Consider the following 27,127-nt stretch of genomic DNA (forward strand, 5'->3'; position numbering starts at 1 on the left):
ATACAGGACCTCAAGGATATTTTGTTGACCCATTTAATGCTAGTAAAGTTTGTGTTTTTTTGTTTTTTTGGGTTTTTTTTTTGCTTATATTGGTAGCATATATTTAAGCATTGTAAAGTGTAATAGAAACTCCAGATTTCGGGCTGGTGAGATGGCTCAGTGGGTAAGAGCACCCCACTGCTCTTCCGAAGGTCCATAGTTCAAATCCCAGCAACCACATGGTGGCTCACAACCATCCCTAACGAGATCTGGCGCCCTCTTCTGGAGTGTCTGAAGACAGCTACAGTGTACTTACATATAATAAATAAATAAATCTTTAAAAAAAAAAAGAAAAGAAACTCCAGATTTCTAACTTCTCTTAGGAAGAAATAGAAAATTCACTCCCAAAATACTTCCCCAGATCATAACTGTCCAAGGGTTGCTCTTCCATGGAAGGCTTGTGCTCCTCCGCACTGTCCCCATCAGTGTCTGGTAACATTCTGAGGCATCTTTTCTTATTACCAGGGAAAGTGTGTGTGCTCACTTCACAACCAACTGCTAGACTGTGAAGACAGCCCTGGTGTGCCTCACTCTCGGGTGGTATGTGCTGACCACGTCAGCATCTGATTTATGGTTATGACAGCTGTCACACCTTCAGGGACTGTGTTCTGTTTCCCTGTTCACCTCTTAAATAGGATTCCTGCTTCAAGGTTTTCAAGTCTATCTAATGTCTTCAGTAAAAGCTCCATGCTTTCATTTTTGTTGAAGCATGTGACTGATACTTCTTTCTAGTAGCTTTTACCTCCTCCCTATCATTTTTGTCCTCCCAATTTAAATGCTAACACTGCTTCTGGTCCTACTTCTTAAAGATTTTGCCGGTTATTATTAGCACATTTATAATTGTTAGACTTAGGACCCCACAACCTCAGATGGGCTGAACTCACTAGTCGGTCTATTGAAAGTACTCCCTGAAAGGAAACAGGAGCTAGCAGCTACATTTTTTCTCCTTCCCCTTGTGGGAGGCTATCTTCTTTATTGTTACAATTACTGTAACATTCTTGCTAAAGAGTTCCTAGTGGTTTCTCTGGGGTTTCAACAGAAGGCTTGTGGCTGATTATAGTTCGTGTCTTACATGATTTGGTTCGTGTAAGAGGAAATGTTTCCTCAATGTCTGATTTTCTAATGAGCCATTTTAGTTCTACAGCTCAGAGCCTCCCACCCGACCGACTCTTGCTGGTCTCTCTCTTTAGGGGACCCAAAGTGGAAAGACTTGCCTGGGTCTCATTAACTCGGCCTAAAGGGGTTAACACAAAGGAAATGGAAGTTAAGAACGTTACAGAAGGAATTTACCATGGTGGCCATGATTAATAAGCTATTCTGATTGAGAAACTTGGCAACACTTAGCACATTTTGTTACAAAGTAGACATCTGGAAGTAAAGCCGTTATGTTTGATATTGAACTCCCATGTAACTCGGTATTTTCTAAGCACAGTAGTATTGCAAACTATGGTACAGTTAGACAGGCTGTTTGTCTGATCGAGGAGTATATGGCAGAACTAAAAGGAAAGTGGACAGGTAGTGCAGGATTGAAGGATGGCCAAAGAGTCCATGACTGTAATAGCCTTTCAGGCTACCTAGAGAAGTGGCTTCCGTGTTCTATTTGGCTTTTCCCATGAATCCAAAGTAAGAATGGAGGACTAGGGATATAATCAGTAGGAGAGCACTTGTCTCACGTGGTTAAGACCTCGGGTTCCACTCCTAGCCCCGTCATAAGTACTAGGATAAGGTGGCCACTAGAGAGATCTCTCAGAGGTTAGGAGGACTTGCGGCTCTTGCAATGGACTGGAGTTTAGCTCCCAATGCCTACACTGAGTGACCCACAATTACCTAGTGTCAGCTCCAGGAGCACCCAGCACTGTCTTCTGGACTCTCTGGACACTTGTAATACACAGATGTGAGGGAGGGAAGAGTGGGGGAGGAGGGAGGGAGGGAGAGAAGAAGGCAGAGAGGGAGGGAGGGAAAGCTTGGTTATAAAGGTGGCTTTCTGAGGTGAGGCTGGGCCTCAGCACCCTGCATATGCTGACCTTCCCAAATATGGGAACATTCAGTGCATAATTTATGGTAGTGGGGGGGGCTGCTCCCCTATTATTATGAAAAGAAAGAAATATTTAGCAAAGAAAAGGAATTTACATAAGGAAAAGTAGAAAGAGAAAGAAAGAGATGGAAGAATGAAAGGGCTAGTTGGGATTAAAGCTCGGCCATCTGGCTGCTAATTTGTGTGATTGCTGTTGGAAGGAGAGGTTCTAGTGACCTTATGCCCCAGCATCTGTAAGAAAGAGGATAAAGGAGTGGGTGAAAGGAGTGGAATGGAGGCAGGGGTGAGGGTCTGAGTGTGAAATCTAGAGCTGAACTGTTGGAATTGTCTCTGTCTCTCACTGTCCCCAGGCCTAGCTCTGACCTCTCCATGCTTCAGTTTTCTCCTCTGTGAGTGGGAATCACACAGTCTCCGTAGGAGGGTGGTGTTGTCAGAGAATGCAGTAGTGCCAGGTGCCTTGTCAGCCACAGCACTGGCTGCTGGAGAAGACAGACACATGGCTCAAGAATGGCAGAGGCTCGCACTTGACAGAGCCATGCTTGGGCTTGGGACTTTGTCATCCGTGAGTTTTTCCTGATGTCTCAGTAGAACACCCATTTCTGCCTTTAGATATTTGTCCTGACTTAGCCTATGTGCTAAACCCAGATAGCTCAGTGTGTTCAAGACACACCAATTCGTGGTATAGAAAGAATACTTTGGCAAGACCTTGGCCAGGAAAGAGACCTAAGGTCTTATTTGTTCATTCCTAAGGCCCAGCAAAGAAAAGTCCCCCACATACAGGGAATTAATTGAGTGGCCTCAGCTTTTGCTTGTTTTGTTTGGAGAGTGCGGATGTTTTGGAGTACTGTTGCTGTTATTGTTGTTTGGAGACATTCTTACTTAGGCTGGCTTTAAACTGTAGCCCAGGCTGAGTTAGGCTCAGAGCATCCCCCTCCAGCAGTCTCTGCAGTGCTTACTCATAACTCCTGCCTTAGCATCAAGTCTTTTCAGATATTTGCTTTTAAAGTATCATTAATAATAGATTTTAAAGTTTTGAAGTTGATTTTAAACAGGTTATTTTCACTTTGCCAGAATAAACAGGTACATGAAAAAATATACAACTAAATAATGTATGCCACAAAAACATAGAACTACGTGATGTGTACTCAAATAAGATACAACCAAATGATGTATACCAAAAAACCCCATATATACCACCCCTCCAAAAAAAACCATATATACCACCCCCTCAAAAAAAACCATATATACCACCCCCTCAAAAAAAAACCATATATACCACCCCCTCAAAAAACAAAACAAAACAAAAAAAAAACCTTGACGGCCATAAGCCAGCAGAAACCTTCCATGGTTTTAATTCTGAGTGTTCAGAGCCATTCATAGCAGTGGGCCTGTACAGGTGGTCTGGATCTTCACGGATCTACTTCCTGTTTCATGAGCTTGATGGTTGTGGGACCACAGGCACCAGAGCAGTGATGCCCAAGTCTGAGAGGCTGGAGTCCCATCTCAGGGAGCTGCCGTTCCTCCTCTCCCAGAGCTCTGCTGAGTGGGTTTCCCGATGTAAGAAAGGACCAGCATAAGCAATCAGCATTCTGACTCAAGAGAGCAGAAAGACCGGTTTGAACTGGGTAGGTGGGGAGTTGGAAAGATCAAGTCCAGGGGGAGGTGACAGATTGGTAGCATCCTGTGCCAAAGCCCCAACTCACAAGGGAGTCAGATGAGCCAGGGACCCCTCAGCCCTTCTCAGAGAGCCACAGTTTATTTAGGAAGCTCTAGAACCTAGATCAAGCAATCCCCTTGCACTGATTCTCAGTGTGTTACTTTCAGCAGCATTTTAATATTCTTCCTACATCCTGAGTTATTGATTGAACACTCTCATGTTTTTTAAGCCTACCTCCTTCAGCACAGCACCCTTGAATCCCATGTATACTTTTATGGTATGATTCCTAAATTGGTAGACGAAATGTTAGTTACGGACAAAAATACAATCTCTTCACACCTGGAAAAATTAATGATTTTTTCCAGAAAAGGTACCATATGATGGGAGGAGACCAGTTGCTATTTGCATGTGAGTGGAGAGACGGATGTCTGCCAGACAGATAGAGTAAAGAGCCTGCCTGTCCCTTTCAGCCTCTTAAAATATGAGTGGTGCAACACTGATGAATCTGAATATTATTGAATATCCTTCACATTCTGGCTACTTTCCCAGCTGAAATCTAGAGGGAAATAACCAGAATCAAATTCTCCTGCTTAGAAATTAGTGTTCCGAGTCTGTTTTAGGAATATATAATAACCGCACTGGCAGGGCAGGGTGTGGGAGGAGCTGCTTTAGAAGATGCCTCAGGAACCTTGCAGACCAGTGGAACTCAAATACAGTTCTGGGGTTGTTAGTGAGTCTAAGCTGATGTGCAATGCACATCCTTGTGGCTTTGGCATAAGGTAAAAAATGGGGTTAGAGAAGAAGAGTGGTCAGGGCTACATGACTGGACCACACATATGTAGAAATAACACAGAAGCAGCTTTCAGCCCACTGCGTGTCCAGTTTCACACGTTATCTGTGTCTTCACTCCCCCAAAGCAGCATGTGATGAACAAGCCTACTCCTGAGCAATGCTCATCTCTAACTCCATCCCAGCATCTTGGAAATGTATTTAGGGCATTGGAAGAATGCCCTACATCAGGGGGAGTGATGGCTCGGTTGTTAAGAACGTGCGCTGTTCTTGCAGAGAACCTGATTTCAACTCCCAGCATCCAGGTGCGGCAGTGTACAACCAACTGCCTGTAACTCCTGCTCCAGAAAATGCCTTCATCTGAATTCCATAGGCACCAGCACTCTCGTGTACAGAAACCTCCATGCAGATGTGCATACATATACACATAATTAAATCTTAGAGAAAGAATACAGACCCCGTGACAAGCAACCACAAGCAGTCTGACATGCTTCTCTGTATGGCACAGAGTGTGGCTTATTCACATCTTAAATCCCAACACCCCATAGTAGGGTCAGGGAAGAAAAGCATTGCGGAGTAAGCCAAAGGCTGTACAACACTGGAATCTAGATGTGGAGTCCCACAAAAGGACAGATTACTCGTTCCACAGCCTGTCTAGGCCTGACACCTCTTCACTTGTAAAATGACACAGTTGAACTGGACAGGCCTTGAGTGTATGCTTCCTCGACTAACATGCATAGGAGGAACTAGGGTGTCCTGTAAATTGCAGATCCTGACTCATAGGTGTGGCCTGCGGCCTGTGTTTTGTTTTCCTGTAGAGGAGTCCTGATACTGCTCTACAATGCTGATACTGCTGGTCCACCGACTTCTCAGCACTTAGTTCTGTTGATCCCTGTGCACATGTGTCTGTCAACTAGATGGCTCTATGACATTGCAGGAAAGATGGGGGCTTTCACCAGTGACCCTCCCATGGGATCAACAGTCCTCATTCTTCATAATTAATCTCTATCAGACACTCCTTAATATGTAATTATGTATTACAATTTCATGTGCACACCAGAAAGCACTGATAGATTTAGTCCCAGCTTACCAGACTTGACAACAGAAGACAGAAATATGTATAAAGACAGTAATAAATACTAAGTTATGATATATGCCCATTCAGACATTGAGTACATTCAAATAGAACGAAAGCATATATTTAGATGGACCATAGAATATTTGTATTCAACATCTTTTTTTTTTTTCCTTCTAATCTCTGGTAAACGAAGTATATTTTTGACATAAAACAAGATTTCTGCTTCTCTCTTCCTGGTGAAAACTGGGAGTGGAAAGGTCAATTTCTGAATTGCTTTTGTTGAAGACTGACTGATTCTGGCCTCATCAGCCCCAAACCTTAACCCTGTGACTGACTGTGCAGCTGCCTCGGCTTAACTTGGGGTTAAACCCCAAGTGTGTCCTCACAGGTTCATTGACTGACTCTCAGTGCTTCCTGTCCAGGGCTTTGACCCAGCCGTCACTCTTGTGAATCACCGTGGGAAGAAGTGGACAGCACTATCTCTGAATCACAGAGCTGTGGGCACTACCGAGGAGGGGGCCAGTGCATCCAAAGTTTCTCGGTCATTATATCAGAGGAAGGCTGGCTTGGTACTCGATCTTCTGTACACACAGGTCTACTGACCTAGCCTGAGGATGGGATCAAAGGAACAGAAGTAGGCAGCACTGACTCCTGAAGGCAGAGCTGGATCTACTCCTGAGGGCCATCCAGACAATGTGCTGGAAACAACATCTAGTAGCCATGGTGATAAGCCAGTTTATTAGAACTGAATCCCTGGTTAGAAGAGAGATGCTAGGATGACTCGGGGAACTGATTTATTCTAACTCAGCAAGAACTGGACTATCATAGGTCTGTTCTATCTACTTGAGGGTTTCCCAACTAAATACTAGTAGTGAAATTAGAAACCCTTCATTTAACCTTCTCTGACTCATATGAACACATGTGATAATTAATAATGATCATATGCACATACATAGGAATACAGCCATGCAGAGAAAATAATGCATACCATGCCCTCAGCATACAGGCGTGCATCCATGGAGGAGTCGCTGTGAAATCTGATACACTGTTTTGAAACTTGGCCCTACCATCTACTGGCTTCATCAGTTCACCTTTCAGACTGCAGCTGTTCCACCTGCAGGGTGATGTTGGCGTGGCTTCCATGCAGTATGTGTGTGCACTGTCTGAGGGGCAGATGGGTGGAGTTATGTAGCATGATGTCTGAAAACCTAATCACAGTCAGCAACCACAAGAAACCTGATTATGTGACAGCCCCTGAAATTGTGCCTCAGGGAAAAAATAGAAAGAAAGCTTCCATGTTTGTGTTTGTCTCTTGCTTCGTATGCAGGCCTTTGTGCGGGAGGTTGTGTCTGGGTTCATAAAATGTCACGCTGCTTATTAGGAATGAAGCTGTGGTGAGGACAAAGCCTGCATTGATTAGATAGGCTCAGCCCTGTTCACTCAGTATTGTCACACGTACCTGTTGTTTCTATACATAAACCTAGCAATAAAGGGTGAAAACAGCCTACCCATATTAAGGAAAACACGAACCCATAGATGATTACTGAATTGGAAAGATAAATCTTAAAAAGCCATAAATGATATTTCATCTACTTTGCACCAATGCCTCTTACTGTCTCTCTGAGCATACAGAGTTGTACAGACATGACAGGATGCTGCACATCCCGTTAACCGCTCACAGGTAGGTAAGGAGAATGGAGGAGTGGATCTGGACTGTGGTCCTGGGAAGAGAAGGATGCCCTCCACCTGTAGCCAGGGAGAAGAGGCACAGGTAGGAGTGGTGCTGAGGCCTTCCACCCCTGTTAGAAGGGCATGAAGACCACAGGCTGAGGGTGTGAGGCAGACTTCTAAAATGCAAATGATCCATAGGGGCCAAATCTGAGCCAGGCCTTGGAAGGGCCATCACCTCAAACCTGCTCACATACTGTCTGAACAGGGTCTTACTGTTTCTATGCAGGGAGCGAGTTGTTCATCTTAGATTGAATGTAACAGTAATTAGGACAGTTAATTCTTTCCCAGATTTATTGTGTATTTGAGTCATCTGTGACAGTATTAAAATGCAGATCCTATAGGTCTGAGACCTGCATTTCTAAAGAGCCCTGAGGTATTGCTGAAGCTGCTGGTTCAAAGACTGTATTTTGAGTAGGAAGTGTCTAACCCATTTTCTCCCCAAACTCCTCTCTGTTTCCCACTCCCATCCTACTTACCCCTCTGTTCCTCCCTCTGTACTCACGTGCCGTTCCTTCCTGCTTGATTAACTAGCTCTCATGCTGTCTCGTTGGAGTCACCTTTGCCTCCAGCCTGAGTCTTTGCTTAGACTTTCTCCCTTTCTTCTTTAAACTTGCATACTAAAGCTCCAGTCCTCCAGAACTCACGGTTTCCTGAGTCCATCAGCTCCCGTCTGCTACGGGTAGGGCTGAGAGGGCCTGCATGGCCCGTGCTCCAGGTCTCCTGTCTGCTGCTCCTTCAGTCCTTCTTCCTTCTGTATAACTAACTGCCTGCCAGTCATGTTCTCACAGGTTGGATCTACGTCTCCATAGACTCAAGTCTGGAGAGCTTGTTCACCAGCTCTGGGACTGTTTTGGAAAGCTATGGAGTGTTTAAGGGATGAGGGCTGGCTGGGACAAAGCATTAGGGACAGGCTCTTGGGGGGTCAGCCAGGCTCTGCCATAGTTCAGTTCTCTGCTTTCCTCTGATCCATCAGTGTGAGAAGCTGCTCTACCTCATGTCCTACCAAAAGAAGGAACCAACAGCTTGCCTTCCCCACCATGATGGCCCACAATCCCTCTGAAACCATGGGTCAAATGAAGACTTCCTCCTGTTAAGTGGGTTGCCTCTGGTAGACAGCTCAGTCTCCAGACCGCAAGTCCTTCCTTCCCCTCCCCCACTGTGTGCTAGCCTCCCCCCCCCCCAAACTGTGTGCTAGCCTCCCACCCCAACTGTGTGCTAGCCCCCCCCAACTGTGTGCTAGCCTCCCCTCCCCCACTGTGTGCTGGCCTCCCCTCCCCCACTGTGTGCTGGCCTCCCCTCCCCCACTGTGTGCTAGCCTTCCCTCCCCCACTGTGTGCTGGCCTCCCCTCCCCCACTGTGTGCTGGCCTCCCCTCCCCCACTGTGTGCTGGCCTCCCCTCCCCCACTGTGTGCTGGCCTCTCAGCCCAGCCCGCATACCCACCCACTCCTGATCCTGAGCTTTCATTCCTTCAGAGAGCACCACAGCTGCCTGCCAGGTGGACAGCTCAACCTCTTCTCTACCACTAAGCTCCATGCGGACAGGAAAATCTGTCTGTTTTCATCAGTATCAAAACTCCAGGGGCCACAGGGATGGGTATATGGAGAGATTTAAAATAGTTGCAGTTATTGAGATGGGATTAGCTTAAAACAGAATTAGAAAAACATATATATTTAAAGCCCTCTTGATCTTTTCAATAGCTAGGACTAAGGAATGCCCCTGTGTTCTCACTCATTTGTATCTAAAAATGCTGTTTAGTAAAAACTGTTGAGCCTACCAGGCCCTTTGAAGATTAGGACTAAAACATGACCAAAATTAAACTCTCTTCAAAAGTTTCTGTCCCTTGTCTCAGTCAAGGACCTCAGGAAGGTTGCTGGCTGAAGTGAGGATTTAGTCAACCTCACTGCTCTTCTCCTGGGACACAACACAGAGATGCAAGCAGTCAGCATTGAATGATTCTGGCCTGGCCTCTGACTCCTGTGGTCCTCCCAGCAAGAGAGCAGCAACTGTCTGTCTCTAAGATGGCAATGACCCAAGTCACAAAATGCAAGACCTTCCTTTAAGAGCCCATTCTGCCACTTACTCTTAAGGACACTAGCAGCGAAGGAGGCTGATGTTCATAGACGTTGTAGCCACGCTTACTTTCAGTGTACTCCAAAGTCACACCCATGCTAACGATGTTCTCATTTATAGCCTGTATGATGGCCTCCTGACTGGATGACAGGAGATCTTAACGCCGTTGCATTATACATTCCCTGATGGCTGAGTGTGGGACTTGTTTAGCTCCTTAGCCTGATTTTAAATTTGGGTCATTTGTATTTTGGAGTTTGGTTATTTGGATTCCTTATGTATTCCAGATACAGAGCTGGAAAATCTCTCTCCCACCCTGTGGGCTGCCTCTTCGTTCAGTTACTCATTTCCTTTGCTATACAGAAGCGTTGGCTTCACGAGATCCACTTGTCAAGAGTTGGTGTAATTTCCTCAGCGCTGTTTAGGAAACCCTATCCTGTGCCCCAGTGTTGAATCACATTCCCGGGCATCATGTCTTACATTGAGGCCTTGGATCTATTTGTAATTGAGTTTTATGTAAAATGAAACACAGGGATCTAGTTTTTTTACAACATGTTGATGTCCAGATTTCCCAGCACCATTTGTTGAAGACACTAACTTTTCTCAGATGCATATTTTTGGCATCATTGTCTAACATTAGGTGACTGTAATTATGTGGACTTATATGTGGATCCTCTATTCTTTTCCATGACCTGGGTCTGCTTTGTGCCAGAACCATTCTATCTTTCTTACTATGGCTCTGTAGTATTAGTTGAATTGAGTGTACTATCTCCTGTAGTATTCTTTTTGTACGGAATTGTTTTAGCTAGCATTGACGTTTGTGCTTCCATATAAAGTTTGTATATATCTGCAATTTTGATTGGGGTTTCATTCAGATTAATAGGTTGTTCTTAGTAGAGGGGCTGTTTTCACAGTAGGTCTCCTTCCAACGCAGTAGTGTATAAGGTCTTTCCGTCTTCTAGACTTTCCCCGTTTCTCTCTCCTGTCCCCTGGAGGTCTTTCTTACCTGCTTATGTTGTCCATCTTCTAGAGTTTCCCCGTTTCTCTCTCCTGTCCCCTGGAGGTCTTTCTTACCTGCTTATGTTGTCCATCTTCTAGAGTTTCCCCGTTTCTCTCTCCTGTCCCCTGGAGGTCTTTCTTACCTGCTTATGTTGATTTCAAAGTTGTGAACAGGGTTGTTTTCTTAATTTCTTTCTCAGTGTTTTTGCAGTTGGAATATAAAAAGGCTTTTGGTTATTTACATTAATTTCTATACTACCATCTTTCTGAAAGTGTTTATCAGCTTTAATAGTTTCTCTGGTGGAGTCTTTAAAGTCTCTTATGCACAGGATCATATCATCTGCACAGTGTATCAAGGATGCAGTGACTTCTTTTCCTGTTTACATGGCACTCCTTCCTTTTCTTGTCTTAGTACTGCAGCTGAGACTTCAAGAAGTCTGTTGAATAGAAGTGGAGAGAGGGGACAGCCTTGGCTTCCTACTAGTCTTAGTGGCGATGCTTTAGGCTCTTCTCCATTTAGCATGATGTTGGGACTTTCTGGGGCAGCAGCTTGTAAATAATGACACGAAGACTACATTTATTTATGAATGCCTAGAACTTAATGAATGCTAGACTTGTTCCTGACCAGCTTATAGCCAATTATCCCATTTATACCTGTCTAAGTTTGGCCACATGGCTGGTCGGTTACCTCTCCTTCCTTCCCGGCCTGCTTCCTCCTTCATGTTCTACTGCATCTCCCCATGTGAGATCTTCCCCAGAGTTCCCAGCTCTGCCCGGAAGTCCTGCCTTCCTATCTTTCTTGCTTTGCTATTGGCTAACAGAAGGTGAGAGAGAGAATGTTTGCAAAACACCGAGACAGGTCACGCAAGGTCCTACGTGTGATCAAATCTCTGCAGGTTCAGAAACCAGCATTTGTCTAATACAGAGACAATCTTACACAGTGCATAAAAACATCACTCTGATAATGCTGGCTTTTTGACAGGTGGCCTTTTAATGCTGTGGTAGGCTTTCTCCATTCCTAGTTTCTCTCTGACTTTTATCAGGAAGGCATACTGGATTTTGTGGAAGCCTCTTCTACACCTGATGAAATGATTCTATGATTGCTGTCTGAGTCCATGTAAATGACGGATTACATTGATTGATATATGTATATCAAAGCATCTCTGCCTTCCTGTAGTGAAGCCCATTGGATCACGATGAATGATCTTTTTGGTGTTTGCCAGTGTTTTATTAGAAATTTTTGTATTTGTGTTCATCAGGGAGATATGCCTGAAATTTTCTTTTTTTGTTGTTGTTGTTGTTGTCAAAGTTTTAGTATCAGGTTAATACTGACTTCCTAAGAAGAATTTGGGAGCATTCATTCTTCCCTTTCGTGTTCTTGGGAATGATTTGAATAGTAATGGTGTTAGTTCTTCTGTGAAGTTTTGATATAATTCCACTGTGACTGCATATAGTCCTGGGCTATTTTTTAGTTGGGAGTCTTCATATCTTATTGTTGGCTATAGATCTCTTTAAATTATTTCATCTTGGTTTAATTTTGGTAAACCATATGTATGTAAAAATTCAATTTCCAATTTAGTATAATCCAGGTTTTTATAGTAGATCCTGATGGTTTCTGAATTGCATTGGTGTGTATAGCAGTGTCTCCCTTTCATTTCCGGGTTTCTCGCTTGTGGGTATTCTTTCGCTCTTAGTTAAGTTGACTGTCAATCTTGTTTGTCTTTATAAAGAACTAACTTTTCATTTCATTGGTTCCTTGTAATGTTTTTTGTTTACTTGTATTTCATTAATTTCTACCCTGATCTTAATTATTTCTTCCCATCTCCTGCATTGGGTAATTCTTGTTTTTCCAGGACCCTAAGGTACCTCATTCAGCTGCTTATTTGCTTAAAACTTCTGATGTAGGCACTGAGGGCTGGAAACTCACTGCTGCCTCCATTATGTCCCATAGATTTAGTGTTCATACATATTTTAGAGGTTTTGTTGTTGTTTTTTTTTTAATTTTAGAGGTTTTTTTTTTTTTTTTAATTTCTTCAGTGAGCCATTCATTATCCAATAGTGTATTGTTTGGTGCCCATGAGTTTGTGTGTTTTCTGTGGTTTCTCTTACTGTGGATATCTTGCTTTATTCTATCATGGCGAGATGCAATATATAATGTTATTCCAGTATCCCTATAACTATTAAGGATTGCTTTGTGTCCTAAAACATGGCTTCTTTGGGAGAAATTTGTGTGTGCTGCTAAGAAAACTGAACTATTTAGTGTTTGAGTGGAGTCTTGTATGTGTCTTCCTAGTGTCCTTTCACTTATGCCTTCATGTAACCCCAATGTTTCTTTTTTGTCTGGAGGCCTTTATTGGTGACAATAGGGTATTGAATTCCCTCATGGTTACTGTACTGGGGTTAATCTGTGACTCCACACATAGCCATGTTTGTTTTATGAAATTGAGTGTTGCTGTTAAGTGCAGTTCTCTAATGAGACCTGGACATCTGGGACCAGGTCACTAGCTGTGTCTTCCATGGTGTGGTTTCAGCCCCCGAGCCAGTATCTGTGAGAGGGCAGTGGACGGGGTAGCTTGAGGGAGGCTGGGGTGGGACAGAGGCAGGCTGGGGCGGAGGATCTGTTCCGTGCCAGTGTGGTAAGTCAGCAGGCAGGGCTTCCTGGGTCATCTCCACTTTGCTCGGGCATCATTCCCAAGTTCTTGTTTCTGATGCTGTCTTCAGAGCTTGCGATTCCCTCTCCTGTTAAATGATGGTTTTCTGGCTGGTGTGGAAACCGTCCGGAAGCCACAGTGTCACTGAGGTGTGACCTGAGTAGTTCTGGGTTGGGAGTTTCCCCAGCAGATGGCTGAGAGGAGTTCCCATGGGCTCACACTGCTGAAAGTCTGAAGGCAGAGACAACAGGCATAGCTGCTACCTTCTCCTGACTTCCTGCTGAGCAACTTTCTCTTACCTTCCACTGCTTTCTCCTGGAGTACACAATCAAAGGCTCTTAGATCACATGGCCAGGGCTTGAACTAGGATGTAGTGGCAAGCTCTGACCTTACTGATTCCCACAGAGTCTCGCCTGGGCAACTCATGGCGGGACCATCACCTTCCTTGGGTGGAACCACTGTGTCTCTTTGCCGTCTCTCAGCTCTGGTCCTGCTGGTTCCCGTAGGGTCTCACCTGGGCAGGGTCTCACCTGGGCAGCTCTTTGCCCACTCTAACATTGCTTTCCTTATCATTTCTTTCTAAGGAACAATTTGTCCTTCCCTTTTTAAGCTTTACCAAAACAGAAACAAATTGAAAGCATAAAAGAGTCACTGTTTTACCTCAGGATTCATCCTCAAGCAATCTCCACCAGCTCTTATGTCTCCCCACTCTCCAAGAATCTCCCTTCCATGACACAAACTTAAGAAGTCTACCTAAGCTGGGCGTGATGGCGCACGCCTTTAATCCCAGCACTTGGGAGGCAGAGGCAGGAGGATTTCTGAGTTCAAGGCCAGCCTGGTCTACAGAGGGAGTTCCAGGACAGCCAAGGCTACACAGAGAAACCCTGTCTCAAAAAACTAAAAAAAAAAAGAAGAAGAAGAAGACGAAGTCTACCTAAGAACCATCCTACAAAAGCAGAATTTTAGGTTTGAGTTCAATTTCTCAAATTTTAGTCACACCTCTTGCAGGACGGGATCTTTATAAGTGATACAATCTTACTGTTAATAAGCATAAGGCACTGTATTAAATTACAGTGTATTTCAAGTTGAAGAAGTAAATAGCATGGCTAGATCCATGCTAGCAATTAGCGCATAGTTCTTCACCCTTTCATTTCATATCCCCCCTCCCTCTTTGTCTCTCCCAATCTCTCTCTCTCCACCTATCTCCCTCCCCGCCTCTCTCCCTATCTCCCTCTCTTCCTCCCTCTCCCCCCCCCCCCTTTCAGTATCTAGCTGTTTTAAGTCTGTGGTACATTGCCCATTGTGTAGGTCTGCGGCTATGTATGTGATATATAACACATGCCTACTGTAGGAATCTGTAGATTGGGAAGAGGAGGAAGGAAGCAGTGACTCAAATATGGCAGAGACATAACTAAATAACACATCTGCAGCATCATTTCTGTCTCTTTCATGGATATGTATACTGTGTACATGTGTACATTTATCTTACATAGACCTGTTTGTTTAGATTTAGATTGGTTTGTGTTATGTGTATGAGTGTTTTGCCTGCATGTATATGTGTACCACATGCAGGACTGGTGCTCATGAAGGTCATAAGATGGCATCTGATTGCCTGGCACTGAAGCTAAGGAGAGGCGTGAGTCACTGGGCACCCGTGTCCAAGGTCAGAACTGAACTCAGGTCTTCTGCAAGAACAAGTGCTCTGTGGGCATTTTAAGATCACATTTCAAGTTTCGTCTTTAGGACTCCTTTCTCTGTAGTACTAAAATGCTACAGTTTAAAGTTTACTGGTCAATTTCCTCCTTTACTGCATAATTTTTAATAAGTAAAGGAGAAGGTAATAACTTTTTTAATCTTTTAGTTTTAGTTCAATAAGTAATTTAAAACTATTTTCCTCTTATTCCTTTCTAGAACACACTGAGTTCTTCTCTGATTTCCACAGTGGAGCACAACTTCAAAGCTGGGAGTTGGTGAGTTCAGGATATTTATTCATCTAAGTCACCATCTTTAATATTGATGATTCAAGCTTGCTTCTAAGGTAACTCAGTATCTAGCCACCCTGCATGTGCAGACGCACAGCTCCAGCCAGGTGTGAGCCAGCCTGCATGTGCAGATGCACAGCTCCAGCCAGGTGTGAGCCAGCCTGCATATGCAGATGCACAGCTCCAGCCAGGTGTGAGCTAGTTCCACCTTAGATGTCACACCATGACCACTGTGCCACAAGGGTAACTTGTTTGTTTTATGTTGCTCTAACAACATAGAAACGGCAGGAGATGTCTGTTTGGGGTCACAGTTGGGGTCAGAAGCGACATCCGTTTTGGGCCCATAGTGAGGCGGATTGAAGGGCATGGTGGGACAAGCTGCTCCCTCCTAGCAGTGAGGAAGCAGAGAGCCAGGGAGGAAGTGTGTAAGGACAAGATACAGCCTTTCGAGGCATCACCAGCAGCCTACTTCCTCTGAGCCCTGCCTCTGCTCAGGCTGAACTCATAACTGCTGAATCCATTGATGGAATTCAGCCCTAATAAGTCAATCACCTCTCAAAAGCTCCACCAGCTGTCCACTAGGCGCTAACATATGGGATATTTCCTATCCAGAGACAAGAGACCAAGACACCAACGGGCACAGTTCCTCAAGCAGTGTCTGGCTCAGTCCTCACTCTGCTTCTCGGTGCCTCCATGGAGGGCCAGTGCTACCCCATCTCAGTCTCTTTCCTCATTCTGAGATGAGAATACTAATTGCACAGACTCTTGAGCTCTGTGAAGGATGACCAGTATACACAGCTCTCCCCACCACTACCATCATCGGGACCATGAGGCTGTGTTTACTGTGACCATGATCAGTACTGATACCAGTTACATCAGAAACCCCTGAGTGATCTGGGCTTGGACTGGCATTTAACAGAATCAAATCCAGTGTGAAATCCTCGAGCCTAAGCAAATGACAAGTCACACAAAGACCTTCACACTGGGTTTTAGCAATTGCATTACTACAGGTTATCACTTTTTAAAGTGAATCCTTGACCTTGAAGTGCCATTTTCACCCCATTTAAAAGATTTAGAAATCTCAAGTGTCCTGGCCTCCCTGACCTGCTCCCATTACAGACTATCATTCTGTGCCTCTCTCTCACAGAGGAAAAGGTCCATCTGGTCTAGGTTTTCCCAGTCCCTCACATCTTGGTAAAAATAAACCATTGTGTGAGAAATCCAGAGTTAAGTCTTTGCTGTTAGGAGAGCTGGGTCACTGCTGAGTCATTTGCAGAGCAATTACAGAACCTAGAAACAGATTTCTCCTCCTCTTCCTCCTCCTCTTCCTCCTCCTCCCCTTGCTAACTAAGGCTAAAGAATATGTGCTTAACAGCTTTGATTATCTGTGCTCCATAAATGCCTTTCTCTGATCTTGCAACATTTGACAAGAATCTCGATTCAGGGATTAAATACTTTCTCTACAGCACTGTTTCCTCTAGAGTAACTCACCTTACACATATAGTGTTGACCTAAAGTGCAGGACGTTCTCCAGTCAGGGATCAATCAGCTTTAACAGGGAACCATGCATTTTGGAATAGACATGAGATGCATCTCTAGTACACTCAAGGCCCCCAGTGTCTGCAGAGCCCTGTCTGCTCCCTTTGTGCCTATGGCCTGACTCTTACGCTTTTCAGTGAAGATAGTTTTCTGTTTGTCATTTGTTTTTCTTTCGAAATTAAAGTGAATTTGCAGTTTGTTCTCTGTTGGACGAGATTCCTGTCCCCAGTCCTCTGATAACCCCTATTTGAGTGTCTCAGGCAGCTCTCCAAATGACAGGGAAACTGCCTCCCCCACCTGGCTCTCTTCTCTTCTGCTAGCAGCTGATTGCTTTTCCTGGAATCAATACTCCAATTAATGGCATCCCTGTTGACCCAGTACTCAAGCCAGGAATCTCTGCCCTGGCCTGGCTCCTCCCCGTTCAGTCCATACCAGATTCTGGATTTAAGATTATGCAAAAGTTTCAGGATATTGGCTTAGAGGGTCACATAATTGCTGTTACTAATATTCATTGTGTCTTTCTGACCCTTCATTTTCTCTGCTGCCACTGGTCAGTACATTGTTCCTGGCCTTCACCCATGCGCATGTGCACATCTGTGCAGATCAGGTCTGAAATCAACTTCTGTAGCTTCTTTCAGAGTGGCTCTCCCTGACTGAGGTCCCTGCTCATGATTCCCACACCTCTGTGCCTTTGTCACCTGAACTGACCCAGACACCTGGCTGTGCAGCCCTGTGGCCCAGTCCTGGGTACCCCTCCAGGATGCTTTTCTCTGCTCTATGGGGCTGGATTTCCTTGGTTTAGTTTTTTCAAGGCAGGGTTTCTCTGTGTATCCTGGCTGACATAGAACTCCCTCTGTAGACTAGGCTGTCCTCAAACTCAGAAATCTGCCAGCCTCAGCCTTCGGGTGCTGGGATTAAAGGGGTGAGCCACCATCGCTCAGTTCCAGGGCTGGATTTCTTGAAGTGTTCTACAATGTCATGTCTCTTAAGACAAACATGCACAAGCAAGACTCAATGCACACTGCTCTCATTTCTGAGAATGTTCTGCCCCCCCCCCATTTCTTCTCAATTCTGGAGCATCCTTCAAGACCCACCCCAGTCTCCATCTCCTCTGAGAAGCTCTCCTTGGCCCTCTCAGTACCACAGGATCCATACAGTTCATTAGCTGCATCTCAAATCACAGTGTTGCTGTTAGCCACCTGTATATGGCCTTCCTATGCATGCTGAGCTGCAGGGCAAGATTCTAATCCTATCTTTGTACCTACAACATCTAGTTACTGTCTGGACCATTTAGGTTTCTATGGATGAAGCATCTCCAACACTAATAAAGAGAAGCATTCATGAGAAGAAATTGACCTCAAGCTGTTCTTTTCCTCTGACCTCCCCCAAGCATCTTCTCAACGATGTAGCTTTGTTTTCTCTTTTTGATTTTCATATCCGTGTTTTAAGGAAGTACCGCCAAAACCTACCCAAGGTCTTTCACTCCTCTGCTGATATCAGTGCTAAAGTACTGGCTACATTCTTCCTAAACTTGAAATCCGGTACTGTTTTCACAAGGGAAAAGAAGGTTCAGCCTGTGTCTCTATCACCCTGTTGATGATGGTGGCCTATTCTGTGATGTTTAATTTGGGAACGAACCCATTTGCAGGCTTCCATTGTGCCTGTGCTTGAGATATGTGTCCCATGTGTTCAGGTGTGTTTCCTGTTCCCCGGCTCTGAGAAGACAGAAATTACTTCCCAGGGAGGCGTGGGCTCTAAGTTCAAAACAACACTGCATTTCATGAGGAGCCACAGTTAACACAGTGATGAGCTGCTTAGTTGGGGATCGAGGGAGAGATAATGGGATTCATTTTTAATTCATTCCAATTGTAGGCAAGAGCCTAGATGCCCTGAAATGGCTTTACAGTCAAAGGTTACTTGCAGGGCACCGCAGAACTTCCCACAACTGCTCCCACTGCTTTGCTGTGCAGCGATGGCAAGGTGACGGCAGGGCTGAGGAAATGACTGCTCTCTCCAGCTTCTCTCTGAAGCTTGGCACTTTGGCTCAGAAACTTGAGGTTAAAATCAGCATGCACTGTTAGCTTTACTTTTGAGAGCAGTTCATTTGAATAGCAACCTGCCTGTGCCTTGAAAAGCATCCAAAAGCAGCAAGGAAGGTTCGGCCAGGAATCTGAAACAGTAAATTAGCTAGCTCTGAGCTAGCACTCAACAGAATACTTTGCAGTCGGTCTCATTAATTTTTTATTTTTGCCTCTCTTTTCCCATATTATATTCTACATCATAAGAAAATATGTCTGTTCACTTCAGATAGTTGGGATTTTTTTTTAAGTTTCTTGGTTCACACATTACCCAGAGAATACCACTATTGCCAAGTCGGTTAATAGTCTCCTGACAGTTTCCCCTAAGCCCATACAGACTTTAAATACTGCTCTGGGGGGTGGAGTGGGGGGAAGAAACCTTTATAAACATAGGAGAATTGCAGAGCAGCTCCCTAGATACTCAGAAGGCAGAGTCGCAGTAGTCAAAGCTTCCTCACTCTGCCTGCACCCGTCCTGCACTCTTCCAAATTTCCTCTTTTAGAGACATCAACTACTTACTACTCTTTAAGGAGAAAAGAGAAACTGCAGTGCTTGAGGCCCTGGGAAGCTGTTACTCGCTGTAGAGACTTGCACTACATGTCACTGTTGCAGGGAGCACGTCTGGTCTTCTACTTGGGGCGCAGTGGACTGGAAAGGACGTGTCAAGCTCAGGTCTGGGTGCTATTGGTTTTCCTCTTACACCAGTGTTTCCCTGGAGTACAGATTTATTTATTCATAAAGCTGAGATGATGTCAGACAGGAGTTACGGCAGTGTCAATTCATGCTGCAGCCTAAGTAGGAAGAACTTTTATAAGGTTCAAAATCAATGTGCTGATGCCGGGTCTGGAGGCATGTGCCACTACACTTCTGTGTGTGAGGGAGCAGCACGTAATTAAACTCCGTTCCTGCTTTCTGAGCTACTTTGCATATGAGCAATATAGCTGAAATATGACTGAAGCCTGTCTTTGCCAGATAGACAGATTAGCACCCCAAGCTGGCCAGGAGCAGCAGCAGCCCTGATCCTTTACTGACACTAAGTCTGTCAGCTCACATGTCTGTGGCATGTAAGTTTGCCTCTCCGTGCAGATGACAAACGTGGACATGACATACTTTACGTATTGGTTGGCTTGTTACAATACATACAGGGCCTCTGTGTGATTAAACCGTATACACCTTACAGAACTGTGGTGGTTTGAATGAGATGCCCCTCATATTCTCAGGCATTTGAATGTGTGGTTCAGTTGCTGACACTCTCTGGGGAAGCTTGGCAGGTGTGGCCTTGCTCCACTTTGCTCCCTCTGTCTTCAGGCTATGGTTTGAGATGTGAGCCCTCAGCTTCTGCTCCAGGCAGTAAACTGCTGCTCGCTGCCGTGCCTTCCCATACAGTGATGGTGACTGACGCCTACTTCCTGACCCCTTCCTTCTGTAAGCCCCGAATAAACCCTTCTTTTATAGGTTGTGTTAGTTATAGGGTTTTGTCATAGCAATACAAAAGTAGTAAGACATTAGTGCTAGAAGTGTTCACCCCTTGCTTGTAAAGAGGGTTTGGGGAGCCAGGCTTCCCTCCTCATCCCTGTTTGTTCCTTGGCTTGTGATCTAAGAAGTCTTGCTCACACGCATGCTACGATGTGTTACCTTGCCACAGGCTCAAAGCGACTGGGTTACTTGGTCATGAGCTGCACTTCCAACAATATGAGCTAAAATTATCCTTTCCTCTTTAACAGTTAATTTTATGAGTTTGTTGTTGTTGTTGTGGCGATGAAAAACTAACGTAGTGGTCAGAGGTAGAGTTATCTGAGCAAGACTGGCAACTAGCTGTGGGTCAGTTTGTCTTCCAAAATAGTCTATGGCATCCTAAGTCTCTGTTGCCATAGTGATAGTAAGGAGGGTCCTTGGAAGGCAATTAAGTAATGAGGAGGGAAGCTGTCACTGTAGGTTTAGTGATGACGACAAAAAGAACTGTTTACTGGAACCCAAACATGCTGGCACCCTGGTCCATCCTGATCATGGACTTCAGCTCCTAAAGCTATAAGAAACAATATACTGTTTAGACAACGTGCTGATAAGTCAATACTGTAGTAGCAGCCAAGGTGATTAGGAAGCACTCGGTGTGTACCTACAAAGCATGAACATACATCTGCCTGTAGAGTCGTATCAGATTGGAAGCATGAAGCTACCATCTTTAAGTCTTAGATTATCTGGTACTATCATATACACCAAAAGCTTAATAAAAATCTGTTAACTGGAAAAAAAACCATGTTTACCCTTTGTGGATAAAAGTATCTATCAAATGGAAATTTTATTTGGCTTTTTTTTTTTTTTTTTTTTTGCATTCCCAAGTTAATTTTATTTTTTTTTTGTTGTTTTTTTTTTGGAAATTTTTTTTATTACATATTTTCCTCAATTACATTTCCAATGCTATCCCAAAAGTCCCCCATACCCCCCTCACTTCCCTACCCACCCATTCCCATTCTTTTGGCCCTGGCATTCCCCTGTATTGGAGCATATAAAGTTTGCAAGTCCAATGGGCCTCTCTTTCCAGTGATGGCCGACTAGGCCATCTTTCGATACATATGCAGCTAGAGACAAGAGCTCCGGAGTACTGGTTAGTTCATCATGTTTTCCAACTATAGGGTTGCAGATCCCTTTAGCTCCTTGGGTACTTGCTCTACCTTCTCCATTGGTGGCCCTGTGATCCATCCAATAACTGACTGTGATCATCCACTTCTGTGTTTGCTAGGCCCCGGCATAGTTTCACAAGAGACAGCTCTATCTGGGTCCTTTCAGCAAAATCTTGCTAGTGTATGCAGTGGTGTCAGCGTTTGGAAGCTGATTATGGGAAGGATCCCTGGATATGGCAGTCTCTAGATGGTCCATCCTTTCATCACAGCTCCAAACTTTGTCTCTGTAACTCCTTCCCTGGGTGTTTTGTTCCCAATTCTAAGAAGGGGCACAGTGTCCACACTTTGGTCTACATTCTTCTTGAGTTTCATGCGTTTAGGAAATTGTATCTTATATCTTGGGTATCCTAAGTTTTGGGCTAATATCCACTTATCAGTGAATACATATTCTGTGAGTTCCTTTGTGATTGTGTTACCTCACTCAGGATGATGCCCTCCAGGTCCATCCTTTTGGCTAGGAATGTCATAAATTCATTCTTTTTAATAGCTGAGTAGTACTCGATTGTGTAAATGTACCATATTTTCTGTATCCATTCCTCTGTTGAGGGGCATCTGGGTTCTTTCCAGCTTCTGGCTATTATAAATAAGGCTGCTATGAACATAGTGGAGCATGTGTCCTTTTTACCGGTTGGGACATCTTCTGGCTATATGCCCAGGAGAGGTATTGCTGGATCCTCTGGTAGTACTATGTCCAATTTTCTGAGGAACCGCCAGACTGATTTCCAGAGTGGTTGTACAAGCTTGCAATCCCACCGAAAATGGAGAAGTGTTCCTCTTTCTCCACGTCCTCGCCAGCATCTGCTGTCACCTGAATTTTTCATCTTAGCCATTCTGACTGGTGTGAGGTGGAATCTCAGGGTTGTTTTGATTTGCATTTCCCTGATGATTAAGGATGTTGAACATTTTTTCAGGTGCTTCTCTGCCATTTGGTATTCCTCAGGTGAGAATTCTTTATTCAGTTCTGAGCCCCATTTTTTAATGGGGTTATTTGATTTTCTGGAGTCCACCTTCTTGAGTTCTTTATATATATTGGATATTAGTCCCTTATCTGATTTAGGATAGGTAAAGATCCTTTCCCAATCTGTTGGTGGTCTTTTTGTCTTATTGATGGTATCTTTTGCCTTGCAGAAGCTTTGCAGTTTCATGAGGTCCCACTTGTCAATTCTTGATCTTACAGCACAAGCCATTGCTGTTCTATTCAAGAATTTTTCCCCTGTGCCCATATCTTCAAGGCTTTTCCCCACTTTCTCCTCTATAAGTTTCAGTGTCTCTGGTTTTATGTGAAGTTCCTTGATCCACTTAGATTTGACCTTGTGCAAGGAGATAAGAATGGATCAATTCGCATTCTTCTACATGATAACAACCAGTTGTGCCAGCACCATTTGTTGAAAATGCTGTCTTTCTTCCACTGGATGGTTTTAGCTCCCTTGTCGAAGATCAAGTGACCATAGGTGTGTGGCTTCATTTCTGGGTCTTCAATTCTATTCCATTGGTCTACTTGTCTGTCACTGTACCAGTACCACGCAGTTTTTATCACAGTTGCTCTGTAGTAAAGCTTTAGGTCAGGCATGGTGATTCCACCAGAGGTTCTTTTATCCTTGAGAAGAGTTTTTGCTATCCTAGGTTTTTTGTTATTCCAGATGAATTTGCAGATTGCACTTTCTAATTCGTTGAAGAATTGAGTTGGAATTTTGATGGGCATTGCATTGAATCTGTAGATTGCTTTTGGCAAGATAGCCATTTTTACAATGTTGATCCTGCCAATCCATGAGCATGGGAGATCTTTCCATCTTCTGAGATCTTCTATAATTTCTTTCTTCCAAGACTTGAAGTTTTTATTATACAGATCTTTCACTTCCTTAGAGTCACACCAAGATATTTTATATTGCTTGTGACTATTGAGAAGGGTGTTGTTTCCCTAATTTCTTTCTCAGCCTGTTTATTCTTTGTGTAGAGAAAGGCCATTGACTTGTTTGAGTTAATTTTATATCCAGCTACTTCACCGAAGCTGTTTATCAGGTTTAGGAGTTCCCTGGTGGAATTTTTAGGGTCACTTATATATACTATCATATCATCTGCAAAAAGTGATATTTTGACTTCATCTTTCCAATTTGTATCCCCTTGATCTCCCTTTGTTGTTGAATTGCTCTGGCTAGGACTTCAAGTACAATGTTGAATAGGTATGGAGAGAGTGGACAGCCTTGTCTAGTCCCTGATTTTACTGGGATTGCTTCAAGTTTCTTGCCATTTACTTTCATGTTGGCTACTTGTTTGCTGTAGATTGCTTTTATCATGTTTAGGTATGGGCCTTGAATTCCTGATCTTTCCAAGACTTTCATAATGAATGGGTGTTAGATCTTGTCAAATGCTTTTTCCGCATCTAACGAGATGATCATGTGGTTTTTGTCTTTGAGTTTGTTTATATACTGGATTACGTTGATGGATTTCTGTATATTAAACCATCCCTACATCCCTGGGATGAAACCTACTTGGTCAGGATGGATGATTGTTTTGATGTGTTCTTGGATTCGGTTAGCAAGAACTTTATTGAGGATTTTTGCATCAATATTCATAAGGGATATTGGTCTGAAGTTTTCTATCTTTGTTGGGTCTTTTTGTGGTTTAGGTATCAGAGTAATTATGACTTCATAGAATGAGTTGGGTAGAGTACCTTCTGTTTCTATTTTGTGGAATAGTTTGTGAAGAACTGGAATTAGATCTTCTCTGAAGGTCTGATAGAACTCTGCACTAAACCCATCTGTCCTGGGCTTTTTTTGGTTGGGAAACTATTAATGACTGCTTCTATTTCTTTGGGAGATATAGGGCTGTTTAGATCATTAACCTGATCTTGATTCAACTTTGGTACCTGGTATCTGTCTAGAAACTTCTCCATTTCATCCAGGTTCTCCAGTTTTGTTGAGTATAGCCTTTTGTAGAAGGATCTGATGGTGTTTTGGATTTCTTCAGGATCTGTTGTTATGTCTCCTTTTTCATTTCTGATTTTGCTAATTAGAATGCTTTCCCTGTGCCCTCTAGTGAGTCTGGCTAAGGGTTTATCTATCTTGTTGATTTTCTCAAAGAACCAGCTCCTTGATTGGTTGATTCTTTGAATAGTTCTTCTTGTTTCCACTTGGTTGATTTCACCCCTGAGTTTGATTATTTCCTGCAGTCTACTCCTCTTGGGTGAATTTGCTTCCTTTTGTTCTAGTGCTTTTAGGTGTGTTGTCAAGCTGCTAATGTGTGCTCTCTCTAGTTTCTGTTTGGAGGCACTCAGAGCTATGAGTTTTCCTCTTAGAAATGCTTTCATTGCGTCCCATAAGTTTGGGTATGTTGTGGCTTCATTTTCGTTGAACTCTAAAAAGTCCTTAATTTCTTTCTTTATTCCTTCCTTGACCAAGGTATCATTGAGAAGAGTGTTGTTCAGTTTCCACGTGAAGGTTGGCTTTCTATTATTTATTTTGTTATTGAAGATCAGCCTTAGTCCATGGTGATCTGATAGGATGCATGGGACAATTTCGATATTTTTGTATCTGTTGAGGCCTGTTTTGTGACCAATTATGTGGTCAATTTTGGAGAAGGTACCATGAGGTGCTGAGAAGAAGGTATATCCTTTTGTTTTAGGATAGAATGTTCTGTAGATATCTGCCAGATCCATTTGATTCATAACTTCTGTTAGTTTCACTGTGTCCCTGTTTAGTTTCTGTTTCCATGATCTGTCCATTGGTGAAAGTGGTGTGTTGAAGTCTCCCACTATTATTGTGTGAGGTACAATATGTGCTTTGAGCTTTACGAAAGTTTCTTTAATGAATGTGGCTGCCTTTGTATTTGGAGCATAGATATTCAGAATTGATAGTTCCTCTTGGAGGATTTTACCTTTGATGAGTATGAAGTACCCCTCCCTGTCTTTTTTGATGACTTTGGGTTGGAAGTCAATCTTATCAGATACTAGAATGGCTACTCCAGCTTGTTTCTTCATACCATTTGCTTGGAAAATTGTTTTCCAGCCTTTCATTCTGAGGTAGTGTCTATCTTTTTCTCTGAGATGAGTTTCCTGTAAGCAGCAAAATGTTGGGTCTTGTTTGTGTAGCCAGTTTGTTAGTCTATGTCTTTTTATTGGGGAGTTGAGTCCATTGATATTAAGAGATATTAAGGAAAAGTAATTGTTGTTTCCTGTTATTTTTGTTGTTAAAGTTGGCATTCTGTTCTTGTGGCTGTCTTCTTTTAGGGTTGTTGAGGGATTACCTTCTTGTTGTTTCTAGGGTGTGGTTCCCGTCCTTGTATTGGTTTTTTTCTGTTATTATCCTTTGAAGGGCTGGATTCGTGGAAAGATAATGTGTGAATTTGGTTTTGTCGTGTAATACTTTGGTTTCTCCATCTATGTTAATTGAGAGTTTGGCTGGGTATAGTAGCCTGGGCTGGAATTTGTGTTCTTTTAGTGTCTGTATAACATCTGTCCAGGATCTTCTGGCTTTCATAGTCTCTGGTGAAAAATCTGGCGTAATTCTGATAGGCTTGCCTTTCTATGTTACTTGGCCTTTTTCTCTTACTGCTTTTAGTATTCTATCTTTATTTAGAACATTTGTTGTTCTGATTATTATGTGTCGGGAGGTATTTCTTTTCTGGTCCAGTCTATTTGGAGTTCTGTAAGCTTCTTGTATGTTCATGGGCATCTCTTTCTTTAGATTTGGGAAGTTTTCTTCTATAATTTTGTTGAAGATGTTTGCCGGTCCTTTGAGTTGAAAATCTTCATTCTCATCCACTCCTATTATCCGTAGGTTTGGTCTTCTCATTGTGTCCTGGATTTCCTGGATGTTTTGAGTTAGGATCTTTTTGCATTTTCCATTTTCTTTGATTGTTGTGCCAATGTTCTCTATGGAATCTTCTGCACCTGAGATTCTCTCTTCCATCTCTTGTATTCTGTTGCTGATGCTCGCATCTATGGTTCCAGATTTCTTTCCTAGGGTTTCTATGTCCAGTGTTGCCTCATTTTGGGTTTTCTTTATTGTGTCTACTTCCCTTTTTAGGTCTAGTATGGTTTTGTTCATTTCCATCACCTGTTTGGATGTGTTTTCCTGTTTTTCTTTAAGGACTTCTACCTGTTTGGTTGTGTTTTCCTGTTTTTCTTTAAGGACTTCTACCTGTTTGATTGTGTTATCCTGTTTTTCTTTAAGGACTTGTAACTCTTTAGCAATGTTCTCCTGTAATTCTTTAAGTGAGTTATTAAAGTCCTTCTTGATGTCCTCTACCATCATCATGAGATATGCTTTTAAATCCAGGTCTAGCTTTTCAGGTGTGATGGGGTGCCCTGGCCTGGGCGAAGTGGGAGTGCTGGGTTCTGATGATGGTGAGTGGTCTTGGTTTCTGTTAGTAAGATTCTTACATTTACCTTTCACCATCTGGTAATTTCTGGAGTTAGTTGTTATAGTTGTCTCTGTTTAGAGATTGTTCTTCTGGTGATTCTGATTATCGTCTATCAGCAGACCTGGGAGATAGGCTCTCTCCTCTGAGTTTCAGTGGTTAGAGCACTCTCTGCTGTCAAGCTCTCCTCTTACAGGGAAGGTGCACAGATATCTGGTGTTTGGACCTCCTCCTGGCCGAAGAAGAAGGCCCAAAACAGGACCTTTCCCAGATGCTGTGTTGCTTTGGCAGGTCACAGAAGCTGTCAGCTTCTGTGGTGCACACTCTCACCTATACAGACTAAGTTCCTCAGTTCGGCGGAGTCCCGGAACCAAGATGGCGCTCCCTTCTCCTGAGGCAGAGGGCTCCCGTGCCGGGGTCCGCTGGCTGGGAGGGTGGCCAG

At 43.6% G+C, this 27,127-nt stretch overlaps 1 protein-coding gene across 3 annotated transcripts in view; it reads left to right on the forward strand.

Annotated features, from left to right (window-relative positions):
• Positions 1-27,127, forward strand: part of Pag1 (phosphoprotein membrane anchor with glycosphingolipid microdomains 1) — a 150,476-nt gene that overhangs the window by 36,158 nt on the left and 87,191 nt on the right. For 2 of the 3 annotated variants that reach the window (XM_021158325.3, XM_029475223.2), the window contains exon 2: positions 14,959-15,017. The exons of the other annotated variant lie outside the window; for it this stretch is intronic. The gene's annotated coding sequence lies outside the window, so the exon portion shown is untranslated. The remainder of the gene's footprint in view (positions 1-14,958; positions 15,018-27,127) is intronic. 3 annotated transcript variants of the gene reach the window in all.

This window comes from Mus caroli, unplaced genomic scaffold, assembly GCF_978045245.1.
Source record: "Mus caroli unplaced genomic scaffold, Mus_caroli_1 scaffold_3, whole genome shotgun sequence".
Lineage (NCBI taxonomy): Eukaryota > Metazoa > Chordata > Mammalia > Rodentia > Muridae > Mus > Mus caroli.